Below are 17,055 nucleotides of genomic sequence, written 5' to 3' on the forward strand. Positions count from 1 at the left end.
TTCACTGGTGTTTGTTAACAAACTTGCTTAAAGAAGCCTCACTGTGCCACAAGCCGAAATAAATACAAACTTAAGCTCACTTTTCTGTATTGCAGAAGAACCTAAAACAAGGACCCATGGCATTACGACATGGTACAAGAGAAATCTAACTGGAAGTCTGCAGTGTGGGCCATGACTGAGCTAATGCTGGGAAAAATGTAGGAGTGGAAGGCCTCTAAAATGAATTTTAGCTATACTTTGCACCAAACAGACAAAGGAATCAAAAAGCTGAGATTTTTTTTTTTTACATAATGTATGAAGACAATATTGGTCTGAAGCAGAAGTAAAAACATGATGTAAACTTGCAATAAGAATATTTTATGTACAATCTGCATCAGAAACCTTCAGAAGTTGAGATGCTCTGAGATGAATCAGAGTGGAAGCTCCTTCAGCTCATATCTCGCTGCAACCATGCAACAATGCTTTGAAATGTCTTCTTTTCTTCCTTTAGTTGCTGTCCAGATGGAAGTTGAAGGTTTCAACAGTGTCTGGGGCTGCTGAAGCTGTAACAGTCTGAGAAGCAGTTTTGACCAGCCTTCCAGTGATCCTCAGCCCCTCACCATGTCCCGGGCTGTGTACTGATCAGTTGTACACTTTTCAAGGGCAGATAAATTGTTCTCCCAAAAAGTACAGGTCCCAAAGAAGTCATGCAGGTCTCTATGCCCCACATTTATTTTGGTGAGAAACCTGGGGAGGAATTTGTAATTAAGATTTCAGACTGAGGGAGTCCCAAACAAGAAAAAAGCTGTTGTTGCTTTCTGTGAAGGATACAACACTTAGCGTACTTTCGTAGAGAGAAGTAGAGAGATTTTATCAGTCTACATCCCAGTCACAACTCATTTCTCTTTTTAACAGTATCAGCCTGGTAAGGCTATTGAGTATTGGTGATGCACTTGGAGCACAGAAAGAATGGGATGTTTTATGGTCCTAAATTCAATTCACAGTTATATGTCTCAGGTAATGGAAGCTTTTACCACATCACTTGAGAGACCATTGTATTGTCTGCTAGATTTCATAAGCAAGGAGTTTTCTTTTTTATTTAGTTGAGCTGCTTGCTTTTTCTGAAGAAATAAATGACCAAATAAAAAGCAAATCTGAAAACCTCCCCCACTGAGTCTATTTCAGTTGTTGCTGTTTTCTTCAACATTTTCCTCCTTGAAATGCATTAGTTTCCAGTTGAAGGAACCTGAAGAAAAGATGATTATTACCGAGAAATTTGCAAATTAGCACAGCTCAAAACACCTCCGCAGCAGCGTTCTAGTAAAATGAGTGAGGCTGGGCTAAAACCTCTATATATTTATTTAGATCATTCTGTCTTTGAATTTAGCAATCCCATTACCAAGCTGAAATTTAGGAGTCCTTAGATACATTTGTCCTGGAAATAGCACTGGTAAATTATAAGCTCTGATAGGTGGGAGGGTGAGGACAGCATCTAAGATCAGACAAGGAGAAAAGCAACAGACGTTCTTCCATTTCTATTAAGTGCGTTTGCATATTTTCAGCACATTCAGTAAATGAATAGTTTCTGTCGATGGACAAAATTAGTGGTTAAAAAGAAGCAAAATGCACCAACTATGGGATGTGGGATATTGCAGTGCTATTATACAAATCGATGCCTTCAGCAGTAGCTTACCGTTCAATTTAGATCACCTCCAAAGGAGGAAGAGAGGGTGATTGAGTCAGACCACCAGGATGAGTCTATGCCAGGAAAAACTCCCATATAAAGAAAGATTGAAATATCAGTGAAGAGATGAAGAAGAGAAGGAATGGGAAATGTGCACAATATAAGGTACAGTGCAGGAGAAGCTGGACTACTGATCGCTGTTTTTTTGTGAAACAAGAAGAAAGGAGAGTTTAGCGGAGAGGAAAAAGACTGGTAAAAGGAAGCTTTCTTCCAGATGATAAAAAGAGGTAGTGGACATTCCTGCTTTCGTGTCTCTTGGATTCCAGGAGCACAGCTCTAAACAAGGGTGGAATTTTTTGTGTTAACTCTAGTGTAATTACCATAGTTGCAAATGCATTTGTACTTAAACACTGTCATTCTGGAAAGCAGAGTTGCCGTGTTCCAGAAAAGAAGTCAAATTTGGATTCTGACAACTTGTCAAGAAATGCTTCTGGGAGACAAATGGTCACATAAATGTCAACTGCAGCATTACTTAAATGTTCCTACTCCAGTCATTGCCAGCAATAATGTCTCAGCAATGTCTTTTGGGCTGAATGTGGATCTATGCAACATGTTCATTGTGTTCTGAAGACATCCAGCACTGAATTTTTCACCGTATTCCTCTTTTTACTACATTAAATTCACAGATTCTGTAAGTGTTATCCTGCACTGCTAAGCTAGTGTTACCTGACAAGATTTACAGCATCTTTCCTTAAGCTCAAATGGCTACAAAAATCACCAGATGGCAGCAGAGTCATTTTTGGTCTTCTCTTGCCTCGCACTCCTTGTCACACTTACACGCTCTGGGGTGCTCCTTGTAGCCACAGTTCCCAGCTTTGCAGGGTATGCAAAGGCAGCTATGCCTGCTGAGAAAGTACTTGTCTCTTCCTCAAGAAGAGATTTATGTTCTCCACTTAGTGCCTTCATGAAGGCTGGGTTTTAAGGCATGATTTTCTCCAGGTTCTTTTTTTTTTTTTCTCCAGAATTGCCTGAATTTGTAGCTTGCAGACACTGCTATGTATACGTGCTAATAGCTGCTTTCTTATGCTATGCTATATACAACCAAGGTAAAAGCTATTTTAGCTTTGGCTAAGAGCAGAGACTGTCTCTGGAACCAGCAGAGGTTGACTCCGTGGCTCAGGGATGCCACTGGTTTATAGGAATTTGTTAATGACACTGTTTGCTCTTCCACTGTTGCAGTCAGTTTTGCTCAATAAAATGCTGCAAGCAAAATGCTAAGAGAAGAGAAGAGAAATACCCTGAAGAATTACAAAATTCAGAATAAATTTGGTCTGGAATAATCCTCAAGTTTCCTAGTTCTGGAATTTCCTACAAAAAGAAATAATTCCCAGGCAGTTTCCCAGCTACAACCATCAGACACCAAGGTCTGTAGCAGCCTGATGGATGGATGCACAGACAGGAAAGCAGCCTGGCTGGCAGTGTCAGTGTTGTTTTGCCTGTTTTCCCAAGAAATGTCACCGAACTTGAGACATTCAGACATCAGTGCCAAAACCAGGAGGAAGTTTCCTCTGGTAGTCAGGATCTGGTCTCTGTGAGTCCAATAGCTACTTCCCTGCCTGCTTCAATAACAAGCCAAGCACTAGGGCAGGGGGAAGAGGGAAAGGTTGTGATTCTTCTGGCTTATTTCTTTGAACAGCAAGAAAAACCCCAAACCCACTCCAAAACAAGCCACACATTTATTCCTCCTGAAACAGCTCCTTTCAATTGAGTGTTAGGTCTGGGAATGGATCGAGGCAATTTTGTTCAAACCTACTGGAAAGGACATGAGTCTTGTCATAGATGTCAAAACCACCTTTACCAAACTCTCACAAAATGAAAAAATGCTGTTGTACTCAGCAAAAAGCAGATGGAGGCTTCAAAGCTCAGGGTTATCGAACATGTTGCTGGATAGAGACCAAAAAGGCCAACAGCATCCTGGCTTCTACCAGGAACAGTGTGGCCAGCAGGACTAGAGAAGGGATTGTGCCTCTGTACTCAGCACTGGTGAGGCCCCACCTTAAATACAGTGTTCAGTTTTGGGCCCCTCATCATAAGAAAGACACTGACGTACTAGAGAGAGTTCAGAGAAGGGCAACGAAGCTGGTGAGAGGCCTGGAGCACAAGTCTGATGAGGAGCGGCTGAGGGAACTGGGGCTGTTTAGCCTGGAGAAAAGGAGGCTGAGGGGAGACCTTATGCTGTCTACAACTACCTGAAAGGAGGTTGTAGCATGGTGGGGGTTGGTCTCTTCTCCCAAGTAGCAAGTGACAGGACAAGAGGAAATGGCCTCAAGTTGTGCCAGGGGAGGTTTAGATTGGGTATTAGGAAAAATTTCTTCAAGGAAAAGGTTGTCAGGCATTGGAACAGGCTGCCCAGGGAAGTGATGGAGTCACCATCCCTGGAGGTGTTTAAAAGGCGTTTAGACAAGGTTCTTAGGGACATGGTTTAGTGCCAGAGTTAGGTTATGGTTGGTCTTGATCCTGAGAGTCTCTTCCAGCCAAAATGATACTATGATTCTATGATTCTATTCCAAGGTCACATCTTATGTAACTTTTGAATTTACCTTTTTTTTTTTTTTTTATTTTTCCAGTTGATGATGGGGATTAGTGCATCTGGAAGCTTCTACAAGATTAAGGGATTAATTCTTTTTCCTTTAAGTGTTCTTGTTACAGTTTGGCAGTGGAAGAAATCCCTGAAGTTGGTGCCATTTCACCCATTTTTAGAGCCTTCTTTACATGGCCAGAGTTGTGGAAAAGTAGCAAGTGGAAAAGAAAAGGAAATGATTGTATGTATTTGCACACCCAGACACTCACACATTTGAGGCTTCAAATTTTACTTACTCATTCTCCCTCCTACTTAACTTTCTTCATGCTGTCCTCCAGCAGGGATTGAAAGTTGGAAATGGACCTAAAACAAAAATACATGCTGTCTTTTATTATGAGCATATTTCAAGGGGAAAATGGATTATAGTTTTATTGGACTGAATGCATTCAATTGCAGCAACTTTTATTATTTCAAAACAAAGTCTGGTTATTCAAACAAAAAGCTGTTACCCACAATGCCAACTTTAAGCATTTTCCTATAGTTAATTTTTAAAATAGCCTTTAGGATTTACTTGGCTAAATAAAACCTCAGGAAAGAGAAGCTTGCAGGGGAAAAATCACTGCGTTAGAGGTGATAAAACGAGAAATGAGAGAGACGAACATCAGTGCGAACTCATCAGCACCAGAATAAACTCAGAAATAGACATTCTACATTTCCATAATGCTGTCAGCTGCCACTACAGAGACAGGGATCTATTACCTCTGTTTATACTGCTGCTAACTTAATTTATCTCAATTTATTCTATAAAAGTAGACACTAACTTGACTGGTTGGGAAAAAAAAATCACTTTGCACTGAAAATAAAAATGATAATGCACATAATAGGTTTCTGAAAATAATTTGAATGACCAGTTAAAATGCAAGGTGAGTTAGACATATTTTTAGTAAATCTCAGCACGAATTACCTACTTTCATATGCACATTTGTAGATGGATCGATAAAGAGCACATGTGGGACATTTACTTAGTATGATTGGATGGGGCTGGGTTAGCTCAGCACTCACAGGCTTCTGTATTTTGCTGGGGTTGCACGGGAGGGCAAAACAAGAGCAGAAGCGGGCACAATGCTCTCAGGGCTAAAATCAGGTGCCTTTCCCTGGTCAGCATTGTGAGAAAAGGATCTGATGCAGCTTTGTCCTGGCAAAAATGAGCAGCTTGTGTCATTTCTGTCCAGATGGTGGGGAAGATGAAAAACGTCAGGCTTGCCACAGATTTTTGTGTAAGGAGGTGTCTGGATGGTGTTTTGCAGGCAGACATCAGTGCGTTATGCTTTTGCTCCAATCCATCCGACAGAACCCCCAAACTGGAGTCTGGTGCTAATATGCCCATCCCTCAGCATGGTGTCTGAGCTCGGACTCAGCCCTGTGCTCACCACTGCTTCTTCATGTTTGGTCTGGAGCTCTTACCTGTCAGACTGGCTCCAGAATGAGTTAGCATCAGTTTGCAAGATACCATAAAGACATACCTAGAGATGTTGAGATCTCAGTCCTTTGGGTGAGTTTGCATCCCAGCTTGTTAAAGCCCATGGTCTGGCTCAGGCAGACCTGCTCTGCTCTCAGGCTGTGGACCTCAGTCTTTCCATTCCCTGAGCATGAGTCTGGACCTTCTTTGTAGCAAACAAGCCTCTTGGTGAGAAGCTTGCTCTTCTTAAGTACCTTTCAGGCCCCATTAGAAGTAGTTCATGGGCCTCTAGGTGTCCATAAACCAGAGGCAGAAAAGCATGGCTCTGGAAAGTCTAAGGGACATAATAATCAGCCTACAGGTAAACATGTGCTTAAATGCTTTGCTGATCAGAGACGAAATGCTGAACCAGGGCCTTGGGAGCTGCCTTGTGACCACAGTTATTCCCTTTATTACAAGAAGTTGATCTTCAAATTGAGGTGGAATGTTCTCCTGTTGCAACATAACCTGTTTTTGCAGGGGAAAGGAAAAGGGGGAAAAGACTGAGAATAGTTTGTAGCAGTTTCTGCTCAGGATAAAAACAGTTTAGAGCAAAGGAAAATCAGGAGGACTGTCACTGCTGTGCATATATCACCAGATTTGAGTAAAACAGGGGTTTTACTGAGAACTGAGAACTGAGCTGTATGGACAGAAGAAGTGTAATACAGAAGCAGCAAGGTCTGGCATATCTGGTAGTGACTCTGGGTGGAGGGAGGCATGAGAAGTTTGCACAATGCTTGTCTGCCAGCTTTCTGGCTCCAAAGAGTGAAGAATCTCACATCTCCTGACAATGCTATGAGCAAAAAGAAGCCCCTATCGCATTTTGCACCTCATTGATCCCACCATCTTGGTGGCATCCCCAGTGTTTCCGGGGTGAACAGGTGAAGTTGCCCTCATGCAGAGTGTCGCTTCAGAACCATGAGGAATCCTGTGATAGACCATTTTTCTCACCCCAGCTTTGCCCATGCCTCTCACCACTTGGAGGCCTCCAACGTGCTTTCCCCTGAGCAACTGCAGGTTGGCATCACATCCTCACCTCCCATGCCTGTGTGAAGTGCTGAGGGCTACACTGCTGTACGGGAGCAGTTTGGGGGAGGGCTGACAGCACCCTCAGCCCCACGAATAGCCTCTGCATGTTCCCCTACTGCAGGGTAACTCACCTGGCATACATGGAACATCCGTATAAGTCCCATCTGAAGGTTCACAATGTGGATGGTGGGAAAGGCCAGTCCTGAGGGCAAACTTACAAGCTGTTATCTTTGAGGTGCATTGCCAGTTTTGCATGAGTCAGTGCCTGGGGATCAAACTAGTGGTTGAACTACTTTGTCGATGCCTGTGCTGCTTCAGATGTGAGCTTAGTAAAAATCATTGTTGATAAAACAAAGCTGGACCATGCTCAAAAGCCAAACTAATTCTCTGTGCTTCAGGCCCTGGACCCCTTAATTTGCTGCTACTGGAGACTAATCCAGCTGCTAGCCACAAACTCTTCCTGCAGTGGGACTATGCTGTATTATGTTCCTGCTCTACACAAATGGAAAAGAGGAGACAAGAAAAGTGTTGAATTTAGAATGACTTTTGATTTAATAGTTCAAAGCTTTACAAAAGACACAGGTGGGGGTCTGCCTAGACTTCTCATTCTAACTCCAAGTTTAGATTAAGAAAAACAAGCTGTTGATTCATTGGCTCAGGTCTTTGGTTGTGCAAACCAGCAGGGCATTGATTTATGATAGGTGAGAGTCTAGGACAGAGTCTGGTAGCCCACATCATGAGTAAGCATACAGAAGGCTTTATAAGAGTGCAAAAGGATAGCGTTTCTGTTCCTTATTGGTTTTTAGTTGCTTAAATACCACCCATTTCAGTGGGTGTCAGAGCATTGATAACTTTGACAATCTGCCCTCTTGCACATCCGTTAAAATGTCCTAATGAGGTAAGAGAGCACAGACAAATTTTCTGAGGTTCTGTGTACCTCAGCTCCTGTGACAGTCTTTCCAGATTCATACAGTCAGGCAAACATCACTGGCATGTGCCACAGCATTGCAGGAAGGAAGGGAAATCTTGTTGTGCATGGTAAGAGATGACAGGTCTAAGACCCAGTGCCTCATGAAACAGGATGCCAGGTTGGCTACGGGAAACAAAAAGCAAGACTAGACAGGGGATGAGGAGTGACACTGGAGTGGTGAGTGTTGAAATGCAAAGGAACAACATGAATGGCAAGCTGAAGACTTCTCAGTGTACAGTATGTGCCAAAAAGAAAAAAATCATTGTCTATGATTTCAAGCCTAACTGCTGCTCCTCGAGGGCCTCAGTATAACAGTTTATTATTGATGTGGAAGCAAGAGCTTGCTAAGAAGCATGGTTAAATAAAGTTTTGAACTCGAAAAGCTTTGATTATAGGGCTGATTTGTGTTCACTTCAACCCAACTTACTTAAGGTATAGAACAATTGCTCATGACAGCAGTTTTGTTAGTAATCATATATAAAGCTGGATTTTACTTTGACCATCCATCAGAGAGACAGAAATTAAGAGCCAATTAGCAGTGCAATGTAATGCATTCAGACACTACACAGTACAACTGTCAGCGATGGTGCAGACACCGTCACACACCTTGCAGTCTAAGAGCTGCATTGTCAGGTCTGTGGAACTCTATGAGGTTTGCCTTCTGGTGCTATTCTGCTCTGATAAGCAGGCTCTGAGAAGCTCACTGTGTGGCTCCTTGTTTATTGCATTGCTCTAGCCCTTATCAGATCACGCTGCTTAAAAGAAGGTGCATTCTTCCTTTGATTTGCCAGCTCAGGGGGAGATCAGAGAGGAAAGATGGATTATTCTTCCATGTCAACTCAAAGATGATGAGTGATACATTAATTATTTCATCCTGTTATATTTTCTACTATGCTTGGGCAGCTTTTGTTGTCTCACCCAGTAACGCTGCTGCTGGAGCATTCACCAAAGTATTTGATTCTTAGAGAAGCCAGCTTTGCCTTCGCTGCCCAGTGTCATTTGGGTTAAGACAATTAGTCCTGGGATGAATGGCTGCAGTGATGTAATCTATGTTTCAAGGAAGGCAGCTCACAGATCGGTTGGTTAGCTAAGAAGCTGTGGTGTGGCCTCCTTCTGATGTCTGTCCAGCCCCAGACTCCTGGGGCTGGGTAAAACATCATCAGACACCAAAGGGTGCTTGTCTGCCCGTGCTTGCATGAATCAAAATACCTTGCTAAACAGATAAGAGGGGAGCCAAATGAAGCGAGACACGGGGTACTGAACACATCTGTCCAAAACTTCTGTGGGAACAGCTGAGTACGGTTTCACTGTGGTGCAACGCACTGCATGTTCCTTTTCAGTAGCTGCCAACTGGGCCTTCTGGGTCTCATCTAGTTTTCCTGAGTAGCTGCTCCTACCCTTCCTCATCTCCTTTCTTTCACTTTCTTGTATGTAAACAGTTTTTCTCTTGGTTCACCAGGGTGGCACAGATGGATGTGTGCTGAGACTTTGGCCCTGTGCTCAAATGAGGGGTCTCCAGGAGGCAGGGGACAGAAGGGACCAGGCAGGAGGGGAGGTGCCAGGAGGTATGAGCAGCAACACAGCATGGTGCCCTTGGGATTTGTGCTTTGTGGGGAGATAAATTCCACCTTGGAGTCTTCATATGGCTGGAGTGTCTCAGATGTCTCTTCGTTATGGATCCTCTCATCTCTGTGAGAGCTGAGCTCACTCTTGAAAGCTGTTTTTCATCTGTGCTATTCAAGAGTCTCTCTCCACCACTCAGACAGGTTTTGTTCACTGACTTGTTGGGACATAACAGTCTCTGACCCTCTTTGTCCAGCTTGGCTGGTATCACAATCAGCCTGTTCAGAAGTCACTTGTTTGGGGGATTGGAACTTGATGATATTATTAGCCTTTTTAATTAGCCTTGCTTCCATGAGAAAGCAAGGTAACAAATGCAGATCCAATGAGTTTTCCGTTAACTAAGGAGATGACTTAAAATACTAATGCATCTGGTTTCTTCTGACATGCCTGTAGGTCTCTCAATCTGCTCTGTAGACAGTCTGCTAGGAAATTGTGATAGTGAGCAATCTTTGCTTTTCCCAGGTGGTCTTCCCAACATGCTTGTTTGTTTTCTTCCTAGTCCACCTTGCAGCAAGGCCATGATCTAATGTGGGGTTCTACCTACAGTATCTTAACAGAAACAATTATGCTTCCTGCTTTAATTAACACCGATCTCAGCCCTCTCTTCCCAAACTGGAGGACGAATTTCCCTTAGCTGTAGCTACACAGCTTTCACTGACTTAAAGATCAGCCATGTGCAGGATAAGAAGCACCCAGCCTCCTTCAGGGTTCCCACATGTATCGCCATGGGTAGAGAATCCTCCTTACTTTCTTCTGAGAATGAACTTCTCAAATCCCTCCATAACCTCTAAGGGAGAGGAATTAACTCAGAAATAAACACTGCCTTCAGACACAAGGTGCTTATCTGAGTGCTGAGCAGGGGCTTTGTAGAGGAACCCCTTAGGAGGCACTCCATCACATGCTTCCCCTCCAAAGCAAGCAGTCAAGTGGTGAACCCTCCAGCAAGAGACAGTGATATGGCTTAAAGTAACATACTTAACCACCCCAGTAGTCTTAAGCAGGTTTCCCTGGCTGTTGGCACCACTGACACAGGCAGTCCCTGCCTTTGCTGTGTTGCCTTACATTTACAAGCTTGAGGGTCAGGTGGGGCTCAAGGACTGCTGCCTTGGCATCATCCCCGGATGGGTGTATTGGAGTTTTGGTGGTGATGCTCTCCTGGCCCTGTGCTGGCTGTGCAGTCCATAAGTGGCTCTGATGCCCTCCATTGCTATTCTTGGGCCTTGACAAGGTCTTGTCCTTCTGAGTGACAGTGGATTAGCAGATTAGTAGTAACCTAGTAAGAGTGAAGTCACCTGTGGGTGGTAGTCACAAAGAAAATAATTTTCCTCTCCTTTAAGGGCAGTTTAGAGGAAGGTGGGAGCAAAGGATCGTTTCCTTCTTTTATATAATTACAAGAGAAGCAGGGAAAATAGAGCCTTTGCTCTGCTTAAGCAGCCAGAGGGGCAGGTGGATGTGGTGGGGGCAGAAGTGGCAATTCTCCCCTTCCCCATTCCTTGCTAAGGACACAAAAAATGGAGGGGAGTCAGTGCCCAGAGAGGACACTGCTGATGGACCCAAAAGGTGGTGAACACCTGCTGGGAGTCTGTAAGGGACACAGGAGGAAAGAAGTGAATAATTTACGAAGGCTGGAATTAATGAGTCCTGCATTCAATACATTTTTGTCTCACAGCTGATTGTCGGTCCGATTGAAACTTTTCCTCCGGTTGAGGCATTTATAAGGCTTCTCATCCATGTGGTCTGTTTAGAGTTTAATAAGCTGTGAGTTCAACCTGCAGACTTTCCATCATTTGGGACACAGGGCGTCTGTCCCCTACCCAGACATTAAAACCTTTCATTTATGTCTGTCATGCCAGTGAAATTCAGCCAAAATTGCAAAATGAGCTCAGAGGAGTGAGGGAAAGAAAGGCAGACAACTGAACAGACAAACACATGCATAAACACCTCTGCACAAAGAACATAATTGTGTGAATCCTGTTTCCTTAGAAAATGTGGGTCAAAATGTCTGATTTTTCAGCAAGTGGAAGATGGACTAAAATACCATGAGAGCCTTGGGGAGGTGAAGGACTGTGCAAATGGGATGCTCAATTTTTGTTTTCCAACTACCGTAATTGTTCCAGAGAAGGAGAAATGCCACACATGGTGCCTGAAACCTCCTGCCAGCATCTACCTCCTGCTTTTTCCCTACAATTATCTTTTAAATGGAAGAAAATTGTTTTCTGCTCTCAATATCTCACTGCTGCCTTCTTCTTCATTTTCTTTTCTTTTTTTTTTCCCCATAAACATCATGAAATCATCACTCAAAAAGAGGAAGAGAGGGAGAGATTAATTAAGCAGCTTGTATTCCAGTTTGAGGCTTTCACTGATAATCAGAAACTGCTTGAGTTGCGCTTTCAGGGGTTTGTAATATGAACAGAATCTCTGGATAGGGAGACAGGCTGTAATTAATTTCTCTCTCCAGGACGATTACAGATATAAATAGTAAAACAAAGACAGGCAAATATCAGCAGAGGTGCCCACGTTGCATGTACTCAATTGTAATGTTGCTCAATAGCAGATTATTTTCTACCCAAGGTCAGTGGTTCACAGAATAAAAAGGATATAGCAGTGGATTTTCAGGAGGTCACTGTTCCTGGCCTTTGCCAGCACAACAGCGGATAATCATGGCTTTCAGCCACTTTTCCAAGTGTAAGGTATAGCAAAGAAACTTTCTCTTCTCATCCCATCCCTGCACTATCAGAAACCTGTCCTGTGGAGGGCTGGCAGCAGAAACTAGTTAAGCTGGGGTAGTTTGAGTGTTAGTGCAGTAGGATTGTGGGAAGTGGGAAACCTTAGCAAGAAAATGAAAGGGAAGGATTGGCAGAAGCCTCTAGCAGCTTTTCAGCATCTCAGGTTTCATGGAAAAAAACAGGAGTGCCTTGCTGCCAGGGTTCTGCAGCAAATTTCAAAAGAAAGATCAGGTCTAGTGTTGCAGCACTGAGCAGGTTTGCAGACAACCTGCAAAAGCAGTTGCGGTATATGAATGACACAGATTTGTTTTAGTAGGTGCCATCTCCACAGCCAGCCCTGACAATTTCAGTGTCTTCAACATGAAATGTGTTTTTGCTGAACGAAGCCTGGGAAGAAGAGGGAGAAGGCTGAGCTTGCAAAGGTTTGTGTGTCCTTCTCAGACAGACCAGAGGCCTGGACAATGCTTTCAGCTATGTGCTGTAAGACAGCCGGGGGTAAGGCTGGGGGAAGAACATGCTGTTGCTTTCATGTCCCATGAGGATGGGCAGATGTTCTGGAGATATGGCTCTTTTGTACACCCCTTGGTCCAAAGCTAAGAGAAAACTAGTGAGGTGACAGCCAGTTCTTTCCTAGAGCTCTTCATTAGCAGCCATGAATGTTTTTCGAAGCAGGTCAACAGCACCATTTACTATTTGATAGAGACCGTGAGGTGTGAGAATACACAGAGCAATGTGCTCATAATCTCCTAGCAACAGATACTGTGTTTCCTGTGACCCATATTGTGTCCAACCCAAAAACTACAGCTTCCTTTAAGGGCAAATAATCTCAAAAGAGCTAAATTACAAGCAGCTTCCACAACAAGTTGATGCCATAACAATGAAAACTGCTCCCATTGTTCTCTCCAGGCTTGTCAACAGCAATATCAGGTTCCAGCTGTACATGTATGTTAGTAGTAGGAATGAAAGCACTTTCAGAGCTTTCTTCTGGGGTTTATGTAGAGATTTTATCAACTTGTTCTTGCATTGACAATCTGCCTAAAATGAGAGACCGCTTTGAAAACAGGGACTCCAGTATCTACTTTTAAATAAGCAGAAAGGAAGCAATAGTCAGGGGCTGGCTGAATAATGCAGCAGGCTCCCTTCCAGTGGAGGACAGGAAGTATTGAGCTGATGGTGCACTGTGGGTCAGAAATCGTTTGTCAGGTAAAGAAAAATGTAGGAGATTTTGAAAGGTCCAGAGAAGGTCAATGAAGATAGAAGTGTCATTGAATTTATAGATGATGAGAGATTGCAGGGACTCTTTAGCCAGAAATGATGACTAGTTAGAGGGAGACTTGTCTGAGACATTCACCTTGATTAAAGATGGAAAGTGAAATTGATTGCTCCTCCCTTTCTTTTCTTTCTTATTTATTTTTTTTTAAACTCTGTCCCACAACATGGGAACAAGGGGTCACTTGCTGAAATTAAAGACCAGCAGCTTTAAAGCTCATAAAAAGAAATCTTTCTTCTTTTAAAAATCCTGCATGTAGTTTATCCATGGAATTTATTGTCCCTCTCCCCCAGGTCATGGAGGCAGAGGCTGTGGCCAACTTTTAAAGAGACTGGACTGATTTCACAACCCTTTGCAACATCGGTGGCTACCTGAGGCAAGGCAAAAAGGACAGGTATTGAATCACTTGATTTGGGGCTAAACCTCAGAAATCCTGCTCCTGAGGCAGGATGGAAATCTCACCAGAGCACTGCCAGTGGCTGGGGTGAGTTTAAACATTCCCACCCCCGTGCACCACTCACTCTCCTGCCAGGGGTTTCTGCTTCCCTGTGGAGGCATTCGAAGGGAACAGGAGCCTCAATGCAGCTTCTCTCATTCCTGGGATGGGATCTTAACAAGAACTCACCTTCACAGCTGCCCTAAGCTGTGAATTGTTGCAAGCCTGTGCCTCAGGGTTGTCAGCTCCAGCAGAGGAGTGAGGGAGGTGGCAAGGGAAAACCCTTCATTAACCTGCTACAGCTCCACTAGGCACAGCTTATTTGTCAGAGTCCACAGTTTGCCTGGGCGCTGTTATTTGTCCAGTGACTCTTCTCTTGCTTTTCCTCTGATGCATCAGGGACAGGGTGTTGCAACAACACTGGGGATACCAGCAGTCAGTTCCGCCTCTGCCAGCCTCACGCTGCAGTATGCTGCAGGGGCAGTGGAGAGATGTTTCTGCAGCTAAGGAATTGGTCAAGGTGGGTGCAGGATGGGAATACTGCAAGACATGGATAGGTGGGATGTGAATGATGTGCACGCCGTTTTGCAACAGCCTCGTGAGAATCAAACATTACTGTTAGACTGACAAAATGAGCCCTCTGTCAAAGAAATAAATACATGCCAAGCTAAGCACATGGCTCTTGAGTGAGCTCCAGAGTAACTGGGATCTGGGTTCAGAGCTGAAGCACGGATTCAGCTCTTACATTTATCTTGGCCTTGTCTTGTTCTTTGGAAAGAAGTGGTTTCGTTATTCACTGGCCATGAAGCTCCGTCTGCTTGGGAAAATAGTGAACAAAGGACAGGTAAAGCTGCAAATCTGCTGTGACATGAATCCCAGGGCAATTCTGCCAAGGAAGAATAACTTGCCATTTCAACAGCTGGACCCTAAATATAAAATTACATCCTTCTAATGTGCCGTAGATACCTCAAGCAGAGTAAAATGTAGGCTGGGCTTTCACTTTTGGGGACTGTGATTCAGTTTTGTTTGGAGTTCTGTCTTCAAAGGAAGATGATGATGGAACATGTATGGTTGTATGAAAGAGCTTGTCTTTTGGCAAAACATGGATTAGAGAAGTTTATTAGCACTGAAGTCTTCACTGGAAATATCAGTGGTCACATCCCTGTGTCCTGGAAACCCATCAGCCATTGCCAGAGTTAAGGGAAACACAGGGTTCTTAATGTTTTTTCCCAGTATTTTCACACAGAATCACAGAATGTTAGGGATTGGAAGGGACCTTGAAAGATCACCTAGTCCAATCCCCCTGCTGGAGCAGGAACACCTAGATGAGGTTACACAGGAAGGTGTCCAGGCGGGTTTTGAATGTCTCCAGAGTAGGAGACTCCACAACCTCCCTGGGCAGCCTGTTCCAGTGTTCTGTCACCCTCACTGAGAAGAAGTTTCTGAGGTAGGAATTACGTATCAGTGCCCCTAACTTTTATTTTCATGCCAATGGTCTTCTGGCTAGCTGGCTAGCCAGCCCCGCCGCTGCGCGCCCCTCCCCCCTCCCCTTTTTTTTTTTCCCCAATAGACGCCTTGACTAGTAGCTGAGGTTCTTTATTGCACTGCTTTCACACCAGACATAAGTTTTCCCACCTCACCAGTCAGAAGTCATGGGATAATGACATCCTATTGACAATGCTGTCAGCTCACTAAAATATTTCATGATGTCATGCCAGTGACCACTTTGGCTGGACAAAGCTGTTATCCGTCTGGTTTCCTGCAGAGTTTTGGGGTAAAATCCTCATTCAGCTGCGCACTCTTCTCATACTGATTTTATCAGAATAACTTCCTGGTAAGTGCCATTTAAATGTGTAAACCCTATTCTCGTCCCTGTCACCTCATCCTTCACCTGTCTTGTGCATGGCCAGCTGGAGAGGATGTTTTAACTAGTGGTGGACTGTTCCTCAAACTGACATGGCAGGGCAGACTTCTCGTGAATTTTCCCCAAATCCCTAGACAGTTCTCTCCACTGAGGTTGCTGTTGATCAGGTGGAGCTCTTTTCCATCTGGGCTACAAACAAACACATACACACAGAAGAAGGATTATTAATAATGCAACAGTGACTGTGATGAACCATGATAGGTGGTGACAGAAAGTGGGAGATGAATACATTCAAATCAACGTTCTTGGCAGGTATATGAAATATTATTGTGTTAGAGATGGGACCTTTAGCACTATTACACCAAAACCCCAGGCAAGAGATCCAGCACTGATGCTGTCAGTCAAATTTGATTTTCTCCAGGTTCCTCTCACCCATCACTATGGTGTAGGAGCACCTTTTATCAAGCAATATCACTGATGTCTGTCACAGTCAGTTCTTCCCTCTTTCCTCCTTTTTCTGGCTCCAGAAGAAAGAGAGCAAAATTAAAACAGGCAAATAGAGAGGAGAGTGGGCACATCTGTGGGAGCTGTGTTACAAGGGGGACTGCACGATGCTGCAGGCCATTGAATAGCTCTAGCCAAACCCCCAGAGCTAAAGCAATTAGTAGATGTGAAAGGCAGGGCAAAGGGGATCACCCTCATGTATGCAAGTGTGATTACTTTTTTGAGACCATGAGAAGAAAATGGGAGACATAGTTTTCCAAACAGCCCATCAGTCAGGCTTATGCCTTTTTTGATCCTTTAGTCAGGAAGAGATGAAAATATTTCTGAATTTGAACCCTGCCTTCACTGTCTAAGGGCATACTTTATCTCATGGAAAAGCAAAATGTCCTGTGATCTTTTATGCTTGTCTTCTCCTCTGATTCTTCTTCCTGGGAACAATCCCCCTTTTTCAGCCTGAAGAAATCAAGGCTGAAAAGAGTGGTGTGGTTGACAGGTCTCTTAGCAGTCTGTGAATGTCGAACTCTTGAAGGAAGGTCACACCAAATGATTTGTGGATGATCCACATGCAGTTAAACATGTTTGCACAAAATGCTCATCAAAGAATTCTAAATAATGAGTGCAGGTGCTAAAATCTTGATGTGTTTGTAGGCACTTCATGATCAGAAGTAAGAGCTTAAAATTTGCCACCTTAAGTTGTTCCTGACAGAATAATCAGCAAGCTCTGCTGTGCTCTGTGGTTGCACCCTCTGTTTTGTGCCTGCATTACAGATACAGGAGATGCTCAGTGCAGTTTGTCCTTCCTGTCTGGACATTTTGAGAAGCCATTTTTCTCATTCTGCCAAGCAAGAAATCTCAAAAGCAGACTCACTGCAAGACAGGTTGGGTTTGGAG

This window comes from Streptopelia decaocto (genome assembly GCF_964273445.1).
Source record: "Streptopelia decaocto genome assembly, chromosome: 1".
NCBI lineage: Eukaryota > Metazoa > Chordata > Aves > Columbiformes > Columbidae > Streptopelia > Streptopelia decaocto.